The sequence below is a fragment of the Helianthus annuus genome, chromosome 11 (assembly GCF_002127325.2).
Source record: "Helianthus annuus cultivar XRQ/B chromosome 11, HanXRQr2.0-SUNRISE, whole genome shotgun sequence".
In the NCBI taxonomy this organism is placed as follows: Eukaryota; Viridiplantae; Streptophyta; class Magnoliopsida; order Asterales; family Asteraceae; genus Helianthus; species Helianthus annuus.
The window spans coordinates 175,229,425-175,240,917 of NC_035443.2; positions in this window are offsets into that span (position 1 = coordinate 175,229,425).

Below are 11,493 nucleotides of genomic sequence, written 5' to 3' on the forward strand. Positions count from 1 at the left end.
ATACCTTGGGCTCAACTTACCTTTCTTGCCAAATCGCATCACCCCTTTCCAAGGTGATACTTTGAGCAAAACTTTATCGCCGACCTCAAACTTGAGAGGTTTTCGCCTTTCATCCGCATAGCTCTTCTGCCTATTTCGAGCAGCTTTCAGGTGGTCGCGAATTTGGACAATCTTGTCCGTTGTCTCGAAGACTAAGTCAGGATCTGATAATTGCGTATCTCCCACTTCTGCCCAGCAAATGGGCGTTCTGCACTTTCTACCATATAGTGCCTCAAAAGGCGCAGCCTTAATGCTAGTATGGTAGCTATTATTGTAGGAGAATTCGACCAACTGTAAATGCCTGTCCCAACTTCTTCCTAGATCAATTACACATGCACGCAGCATATCTTCCAACGTTTGAATGGTACGCTCACTCTGCCCATCAGTCTGAGGATGGTAAGCCGTACTGAAATTCAATTGAGTGCCCAGAGACTGTTGGAAACTTTTCCAGAAATGAGATGTGTATCTAGTATCCCGATCTGAGATAATAGATACTGGTACGCCATGTAAGGCCATAATCTTATCTACATACAATTGGGCTAGCATGTCAGAGCTGAAGGTCTCTCTAATGGGCAGGAAATGTGCTGACTTAGTCAGTCTATTAACTATGACCCATATAGTAGCATTTCCCTTCGGCGTCTTAGGCAATTTGGTGATGAAGTCCATCGTTACCATTTCCCATTTCCAAGTGGGAATTTCAGGCTGTTGTAGTAAACCTGACGGCTTCTGATGTTCAGCTTTGACTTTAGCACACATCAAACACTTAGCTACATAAGCAGCTATAGACTTTTTCAAGCCTATCCACCAATAATTCGCCTTTAAATCCTGGTACATCTTATCAGCTCCAGGATGGACGGAATATTTGGAACTGTGGGCTTCCTTGAGGATAACATCTCGAAGTCCTCCATATACAGGAACCCATATTCGTCCATTTAATCTCAACATCCCGTCTTTGTCGTAGGACAACTGTTCTTCAGTCACTCCTAACTTCTCCTCAGGATAGTTAGCTTCCAACACAGCTTCCTTCTGTGCAGCTAACAACCTTTCATTCAAACTGCTCTTAATTTCAATGCTCTTGGCATTGATCCTTATCGGCTTCACTCTTTCCTTCCTGCTTAAAGCATCTGCGACTACATTGGCCTTGCCTGGATGGTACCTTATTTCACAATCATAATCGTTCAAGGTTTCCATCCATCGTCGCTGCCTCATGTTCAAATCCTTTTGATTGAACAGGTGTTGAAGGCTCTTATGGTCGGAATAGATTACACACTTCGTCCCATACAAATAATGCCTCCAAAGCTTTAGTGCAAATACAACGACACCCAACTCCAAGTCATGGGTGGTGTAATTCTTCTCGTGCACCTTTAGTTGACGTGAAGCGTAGGCTATGACCTTGCCCTTTTGCATTAACACACAACCCATTCCGGTGTGTGATGCATCACAATACACCACAAATTCTTCAATGCCTTCAGGTAGAGTCAGCACTGGTGCGTTACTTAACTTCTGCTTCAAGATATCAAAAGATTCTTGCTGCTTAGGCCCCCAATTAAACTTAATGTTCTTACGTGTTAACGACGTCAAGGGTGCAGCAATTCTTGAGAAGTTTTCAATAAAACACCTATAGTATCCAGCCAAACCTAGGAAGCTACGAATCTCTGAAGGTGTCTTTGGCTCCTGCCAGTTCATGATAGCTTCTATCTTTGCGGGATCCACTTGAATTCCATGCTCACTCACAACGTGTCCAAGGAACTGGACTTCGCGAAGCCAAAATTCACACTTTGAAAACTTGGCATAGAGTTTCTCTTGATGGAGCAGCTTAAGAATGCACCGAAGATGCCTCTCATGGTCAGCTTGGTTCTTTGAATAGATGAGGATGTCATCAATGAAGACGATGACAAATTTATCCAGATAAGGTTTGCATACGCGATTCATGAGATCCATGAATGCGGCAGGTGCGTTAGTGAGCCCAAAAGGCATCACTAGGAACTCGTAGTGACCATAACGAGTCCTAAACGCGGTCTTATATACATCCTCCTCCTTAACCTTCAATTGATGATAGCCTGACCTGAGATCTATCTTAGAAAAGTAACTTGCTCCCTGTAGCTGGTCGAATAGATCATCGATTCTAGGCAAAGGATATCTGTTCTTGATAGTAACCTTGTTTAGCTCACGGTAATCAATGCATAGACGCATTGATCCATCCTTCTTTTTAACAAACAAAATTGGCGCTCCCCATGGAGATGAACTAGGTCTAATAAAACCTTTAGCTAGTAAATCATCTAGCTGTGTCCTTAATTCCTTCATCTCTGTTGGTGCTAATCTATATGGTGCTCTGGCTACTGGTGCAGCTCCGAGGATAATGTCAATCTTGAATTCCACCTGCCTGTCTGGTGGCAAACCAGGTAGTTCCTCTGGAAAAACCTCGGGATAGTCAGAAATGACTGGTATGTCTTTGATCCTGGGCTTCTTCTCGTCAACGGTTACTTGTGCCATATAAATGACGCAACCCTTACTTGTGCATCCTGATGCCTTAAGCATGGCCACATGCTCTGGTATTCCGTGTTGAGTATCTCCCTGAATAGTGAGCGGCTCACCAGATGGGGTCTTGATTACTACCTGCTTCTTGTTGCACACTATCTGGGCTTGGTTACGCGATAACCAATCCATTCCTACTACTACATCAAAGCCTGCTAGCTTAAAGGGTAACAAGGACAAAGGAAAAGAGTGGTTCCTAATGGATAGGACACATCCATCTAACACAGTCGAAACTGTTTCTATTGTTCCATCAGCTAATTCCACTTCATATTTCATACTTAAAACTTTAACAGGTAATTTCAACAGTTCACAGAACTTATTATCTACAAACGATCTATCCGCCCCATAGTCAAACAATACCCTTGCGTAGACATCATTAATGAGAAAAGTACCTGTTATGACATTATCATCCTGAATAGCTTCCTTTGCATCTATGCGGAAGACTCTTGCATTAGTCTTCTTTCCTTCCTCCATTTTCTTGGCAAGCTTCGGGCAGTTGGGTCTAATATGTCCCTTCTCATTACAATTGTAGCAGGTGGCATCCTTAAGTTTCTTGCAATCTAATGCCTTATGATCCGGGGACTTGCAAATCCCACATAGTTTCTGCTGAGATTGGGATCTAGACTCCTGCCTGCATCTCCCGAAATGGTGCTTCTAACAAACTTTGCACCTAGGCTTTTCACTCGACTGTTGATCCCCCTTCCTGGATCCCGACCCTTTCTTGTGGTCGTCATTGCCCTTTCGCTTTTTATCTGAGCGTCGCGAACCATCATCTTCGCGTTTTCGTTTTTCGGCATCTGCAGCTCTCAGGGATCTCTGTCTAACTGCGTCTTGCGTAAGGGACAGAGATATATCAGCTACGGATCGAAACGTGTGGGCCGAGAGGCCTTGACGCTCGCTTTAATTTCTGTGGCCAGACCCCCAATGAAACGGGCTATCCTCTTCGGTTCAGGTGTTACAAGATAGGGAACTAGCCTTGACAAGGTGTTGAAGGTTGTGAGGTACGCCTGGCAGTCCAGGTTCTTCATGACTAAGGACAGAAAATCAGATTCTATCCTTTCCACCTCGTGTTGGGGACAGTAATTCTCTTTGATTAGGGCTACAAATTGTTCCCAAGACATGTTGTAAAGAGGTATCTTCCCGGTGGCTTGAATCAGCGACTTCCACCATTGAAGTGCATCACCTTTGAAAGATTGTGTCACAAACTTCACAATATCTCTTTCAGCACAGCCACTTATATCTACTACTGTCTCCATTTCATCAAGCCAAGTCATACAGTCCACTGCCCCCTTCTGCCCAGTGAAATCCCGGGGTTTACAAGACACAAAGTATTTATACGTGCAACTCTTGGCACGTGGGGCATCATAAAGCACAATCTTCTTGGACTGATTATCATTTTCATTCGAAGAATGTCTATCATCCTCCTTCTTAGATTCCTCCTTTTTAGACTTGGGTTGGACAGAAGGTGGCTTGTTGTGAGCCTCCGAATGAGTCTTAGACTTATTATGCGGTGTAGACAGGGTTCTACTATGGGTCCCACTGTACTCACTGTACTGTCTTTCTAATGCCTTTGTAACCGCATCATCTACCAGTGCTTTCAACTCCGCACCAGTTAACTGTATCTTTGCATTATCGTGGTTTTCCACCGGACGACTATTCACTTCATCCGACCCTGCCATGTAGCTTCAAATGCTACATATAACAATAATGGGCAAGGTTTTATTTAACACGTATTACAGTATTTCATGCATTTTATTAACCATGGTTTTAAATAACCATTGCAGATTAATTTATTAATCAAATATTAATTCAGGACTTGTATTATAATCCTATATTATAGTTAAGAATTAACATATAACTTAGTCACAAGGACAGTGTTAGTTTATAACCCGGATTCTTACAGAATCAAGGTATTAGGGTCTGAATCACAGTTCATTTCCCTTTTTTTTAGGCAGTGAGTTGCAGACTCAAACTGTCTCTTAGTCCCTAGGACACTAATTATTACCCGTAGGCACTTCATTCTCAAGGAATGGACATTTACTTACAGGGAATTTTAAATTAACCCAATTTTCAATGATGGCTTATGTGACTTTTACTGTGTCACAATTTGCCCAGTATGTTAACATACTTACAGATGTTAACAGAATTTGGAATCTTCTAGACAGGTTCTACCATCTTGGCCATGTCTGCGACGACACGTGGCTAGGCTTTACCCCTTAGATTCTCTTTATAACGCAGATCAATCCTAAGTTGAGACGTTAATTATGGACCTGAATCTAATTATGGAGATACCATCTTGGCCTTGTCTTAAAATGACATGTGGCTAGGTCTTGTCCCTTTTTAGATTTTGCCATTTATATTAATGGTAGGTCTTCTTTAATTTATGAAATGTTATTTTCATTTTTACCTTTTTATTTTAAGTTTATTCATATACTTATTTATAGCAATAATCATGAAAATTTAAATGCAACATTTCATTAAATAAAGATTCAACAGTACCATACTTGCCCTAAACGGGACTTCTACAAATAACATGCCCACGCAGGGGCAGAATACAAAAAGACAAGCTCGCGCAGGAGCTGAATACAGAAACAACAAGTCCACGCAGGGACTGTTTACAACTAAGCAACAAACAACAAGGTCTTCAGTGACCCATCCTCTTGGACTTCCCCTTTAGCAAGTCTGACAGACCCTTGAAGAAGCCTTGCCGCTCTCTGCGGTCTTCTCGAACTTCTTGTTCGACCTGGTTCAACCTATCAAGAACCTCCTGCTGACGCTCCGGCGGGATAAGCTGTGGCTGCGGCGGCTGGTACAACGGCTGAGGAGGTGGTGGCTGCTGGAACACATACGGAGGGTACCCGGTAGTCCAAGGACCACCATAGGGCCCTTCAGGGTGTCGAGCGTTGTAATCCCAAGCCTCCTGATATGGGTCCACGTTGGCATAGTTAAAGCTGTTGTGGCCCGGCGTTTCAAACGGGTTGTATGCCGCAGAATAAGCAGGAATTGGGTTGTCAAAACCCAACGGAGGCGCCCCAGGCACTGAGTTGACATCTGGAATGGGGTTTGATGGAACCCCCATCTGTGGTTCTTCTTCTTCCTCCTGAAGTGGCGGGTAATGACTGCCACTTGATGGTTGGGGTGTGCTGATACGGACACCCCCTCGCACGGACATCCGTGCGTTCGACCTCCTCCGCCTCGGTGGCTCCGGAGGCGGCTGCTGTTCCACTGGTGGTGGTGGTGGCGGAGTGACTGCCACGAATCGTTGATCCTCAGAAGGATCTTGCTGCTGTTGTTGCTGCTGTTGCTGATACGGGGACGAGTGTTCAGAAGGCGTGAAGTACCAGTCCCACTGCTTGAACCTCTCTTGATAACTATCCGGACCGCGGTATGGTGATCCATGGAAAGATGACCCATCCGAGATTTCGATGAGGTGGTTCGGCGTTCCTGTAGCAGGCTCCATTGGATCAGTATCCTCGTCCATGTCATTTTCCCCAGAGAAGTGGTCTTCCGGTCCGAGTGGGTTAAAACCCCCGGGTTCTGGAAAAATGTTGGCCGGGTTGAATCGGCTTTGGAAAACTGGGGTTGGGTCACCAAAGGAATGGTGCGAGTTGGATCTCTGTAACGGTATGAAAGAGGGTGGTTGTTCGTTGGGCTCATTTTCCGATTGGGGCCCAAAGGAGTGCTGGTAAGAAGGTGAAGAGCTGAGGGAAACTGACCGTCTCCCGGGTTCAACATAGAGCCTCCACGGCTCTTGTGGACTAGTGCTCATGGTGATGGATGGGGTACGCCGGTGCGAAGGCCCGGCTTCGTGATCGTGACCCGTGACTGGTGCTTTGTCTCGACCGCGAAGAAATCTTGGTGGCATGTTGACCTGCATACAAGTTTTAGATAACAACAACAACATATAATAATAAGACTCAAAAATAAAACAAAACAGAGTTTGTCCTATGTTCTTTGTCTAGACTCGGAACTCGAAGAATGTGCAATTCGTGCACTGAGACTAAACACAAAAGGCTAGTGTTTAATTCACTCAGTGTTGGCTCTGATACCAACCTGTCACACCCCTAATTTCCACGTGTCACCGGTGGGGCCGGTGGGGGATTAGCGTGACGTAGTTGATATCATCATAGTCAAACAACACAAATTATAATGCACAGCGGAAGCAAAGATAGATTCATTTCAACTTAAATTATTGTAATATACGAGTATCACAAAATGTCGAAATAGAATCCACAGGCAGAATCAAATAAAAAGGAAACTTCATTTCAACAGACATCATGCATCCTAAGCTTGCGAGACTTCTATGGATGCTTAAGGAGTGACCAGCCTATTACGCGTAGTACCTGCACTTAGTCTTTTTGAAAAATACGTCAGTTTACACTGGTAAATACAATTTAACTGACTCATTTTGAAAATGTTTAAAATTGATTTAAATGCTCGTGGCATAAAACTTTTTATAACTTGGGATAATTATTTGCTTAATAATCTTGTAAAAGAATTACATGTTCGTTCTGCGTTCGGTAGCCCGGGTCATGCCGGGTTAAAGATTAATAGACACACCACTTAATATAATTCCGCCGCGAGACTTCTCTCGTACCGACGATTATACATGTTGTATAACACTACGGGTGTACGCCTACACCCGAGTGCTAAGGTCGTGGCCATTCTTTGAATGATGCCAAGGATATCCGGGACATGGTCATTAAGCCCCCAAAGGCGTTAAACAAACAAAACAGCATTTTCAAATGGGTTAATTTGACTGCACATAACCAAGACCGGTTAAGGTCAATTCCCCGACCAAGCGGTATTTTATATACCGTACCCCAAGCCCGTAAAGGGAAAATAAGTTAAACGTATTTACCTGAGCAAAGTATAAACCAAATATAACGAGTGCACGTAGCTTTTACTGGGCTCCTAGATCTGGAAATTAAGGTTTTAATAACTGATCGGAGTGTCGCGCTCCAGTCAAAGATAATATTTATAAGCCCTAAATACCCTTAACAAATAGCTAGTGGTAGTGAGGGGTCGAACCACGAAGAGTATGTGGTTTGTGTACGGATTTGATTGAATTATGAATCGTTGTCACTTTTATGAAGCTTGCTATATTGTTTTTGTATATTTTTGTTTGATTGGAAGATATGAATTAGAATTACTAAAATGATTAATTAAATTAACTACTCAAGATTACTAAATGCATGAATTGAAAATGATTGTTTGAACAATAATAAGAAAACAAGGTTCACACCCGGTTTCAATAATTACAAGACTTAGGGTTACTATGTATTTTAATTAGCTTTACTTGAAATAGTTCATTAACGGGTCGCAATCACAAAGCTTAGGTGTCAATCGCTATCGACGTCGTAAACAACGGACCATGATACACTTCGTTACTTTGGATTAGCAAATCCTACCAAAAGACAAGGCATAAATACGTGCATTCATTTCACAAAGTCAAATTTAATCATTCACTCGACAGTTTGCAAATTCAACACCAACGTAGGACAATTGTCTAAGATTCAAACGCAATTCAAGTTGTCACAAAACAATTAACAAAACATAATAAACCCTAAATCTTACAAAAGTCTACACCGGGGTGAAACCTCCAAGAAATTAGCCAAGCATGATCGAAGAAACTTGATCACCGGATGTTGGAAGCGTGAATTGGATCATCGTGAAGCTTGAAGATGAATTGATGGATGAGGATTAGGGTTTTAGGTGAGTGATTATGGTGAATGGATGAATGGTGTGATGGATTGATAGATGGATGGAACTAGGGTTTGGAATCACGAAGAAGATGGTGATTTTGTTCTTGATTCGGGATGTGTAAAAGGATGATGGATTGATTGGATATCAAGTGGTAGGTGGATGAGGCTCCAAAATCAAGTTCAAAACTCAATTTTGAGTGTAACCCCCGTCTTCAATGAGTAAGGACCAATCACCGTCGAGATTAACCCCCAAATAACAAAATTGCGCGTTTCTGGTTTTGAAAGGCCGTCGCCGACGGCCCTCAACCCGTCGGCGACGGGTTCTGGTTTGATCTCCTTCTCCGACGGCCTAAATGTCTGGTTACGGCCAAAATGTGCATACGGGACTTTCTGGGACCCGTCCGGGACGGGTATACCCCCGTTGCCGACGGCCCCTAAAAATCCAATTCTCCATTTTTCGCTCCTTGCACTCCCGATTGATCCGTAACGCATCCCGGTGCTCCGGTTTTCGATCCGGTGACCCGTAAAGCTCCCGAAAAGCTCCTTAAACTCCATCAAACCTGCAAAACACATTCTTGATTAAAAGTAGGCTATTCGAAACTAAAACTTACATAAAAACGTTAGGTTAAACAATAACAAGCACCGGTTTACAACCACGTATCAATAACCTATTAGAATCCTAACGGGTCTTAAGCTTAGACCGGTTAGTTTTATATAAAGATTACGGTTTTAAACGCACAATAAGGCGAAGACCGTTTTAGAATGTGGTTTTGTCCCAACAAGCTTGCACTCTTGTTTTATATGGGTAACATAATCACATTCTGGATTTTGAGACCAAAAAGATATGGTTTGACCCGTTTCGGCTAATATGGCCAAACTAGTCACATAAGCCGATCCGAACGCATATAATGCGTAACGAGTAACCATAAGAGTCAAATACAAGTTTCTGAAGTCAATATGCTCAAAATATGTTGTGATATCAGAATGATACCTTCCATTATGCCCCAAATGATTTTAAACCAAAACTATGCCTCATAAGGGCGTTTTGGTCATTTTATAAGGTGTAAAAGGGTTAGAATGATAACCTGAGTTACAGGTCTGAATATATTAGTAAATATACTTAATTTACTAAGTTATAACAGTAGGGTATCAAATTTATGTGAAATTTATTATCTTTAACCTTACTATGCACCGTAGGGGCATTTTGGTAATTTCACATGTGCCTAAAAGGTCAATTCTGGAATTCTGAGTTCAAAACATTTGCCTACTGTTTAAAATATAAAAATTCACTGATTACAACAGTAGGTTCAAACCCTTAAGCTTAATAAGGTTCTAGTGCACACTTATGCGTTAAAAATGCCTAAAAGGCGATTTGGAGCCATTTCCGGATTTTCTGTAAAAAGCTGATATTTTTAATATTCCAGAAGGCTCAAAATAATTTATTTATCATAACAAATCAGTAGGAATTGGTTTGAGGTCAAAAGGATTTGTAAAACTCATTTTATGGCTAAAAAGGGCAAAACCGGCATAAACCGAATTAATCTTAGAACACTAAGTTATGCTCAGCCTAAAAATAAATAAAATCACCAAAAATCCCAAAATATTATTTTATAACAGTGGGTAAAAAGTTTGGTATAAAAATTTGGGTTTTGATAGGCTATACATAATTTACGCCGTTTAATTAGTAAAGAAGCTCTTAATTACGCTATTGAGCATAACTCTTAATCTAGACCTCAAACTGACTTCAAATTTTGGGTGCAAGTTTATAAATCAGTAGCTAAGGTGCCTACCCTTTTACATTTTCAAAAATCACGTTTTAAGGTCAAATGGGCATAATGGTCAACATATAAGCGATTAACGGAAACATGCATGTGAATAGGATTTCTAATGAACCAAGTTGTATAATCTCAGAGAGTTATACTAACATATAAATAGGATCAAAAGAAGCTCTAAGGCAATCTTAATCTTGGCTTAAACGGGCCAGAACTAAAAGTCAAAACGGAAGTCAAACCTTGCGACTTTCGGTTCCAAACCGAGCCTAAACTGAAAATTGTCGAGTTGAACATGTTGGAACATGTTCTTACATTAATTACCAAGTTATTTTACTGATCAAACAGGTTGCATGTAACCTACATTGCTAATTATGCATTAATTCGCAAATAACCTTTCTGTTGACTTTTTATAATAAGCTTTGACTCGACAATTAGCATAGTTAGAGTGGGAATCTGGAAATACCCTTTTAAGTGTTTGTTACCCACATTACCTACTTATAGGTTTTTTTAATTCAGGATATTAGTGAGTAATTATAGACTAATCCCGAAGTCAAACCTTAATTACGATGGTTTGACTTTTAGCTAAATAACTAAGCTAAAAATAATTAGAGAGGGTTAAGGACACTTACAAGAGTCCTAAGAATGCTTATGGGGCCTAGGAAGGACTTGTTGTACACCAGGAGCTTCAGTAATGCCTTGAACAAGAATGCAAAATGAGCAAGTCTAAGTGGTCACAACTTAGCTTCTTATATAGTGGTCCAAAGGGTCCAAGATCATGACAAGCAACTCTACAATTGATGTGAGATGGTTCCAGGTGCCCCTATGTGGCTAAATACTGCCTAGCAAGACCCTGGTTTCGAAAACCATTCATTTAAGTCGGTGTAACAGGCTGAACAGGCAGCTGTCCATTTTCTGCTGCCAGCGACTGCCTTACGGACCGTAAGCTTAAGGCCTTGCGGTCCGTAAGCTCCTCTTGCGGACCGTATGCTGAAACAGTTACGGTCCGTAACCGACCTTTGCTGAAATCGCCCAGGTACCCTCCTTACGGACCGTAAGACTAGGGCCTTGCGGTCCGTAACCGGTGATCAGAAAACAAAATTTCACAAACTTCAAGTCTTGACCATGCAACCTCGTGGATTCCGAATTACATACTAACTTTCTCAGTTGTGGGACCTAGTGGCTCAGCCATTGCATGCTTGTATGTCCCTTTCATATTTCTACAACCTTGGCATCTTGTAATTTCTTAAAGTGACGGATATTTCCAAAGATTTAAATCTTGGACTCTCACAAGAGTTGGTCATGTTAGTTAACTATTATTAATTTCTTTTACACAAGAATTTTATTCAGCATTTTAGTAGTAACCATCCTGATAATCCTAAGTCCATATAAAAGATGAAACCTTATTTATTTGGAAACAACCGGTTATTCTATAAGACGTTTAT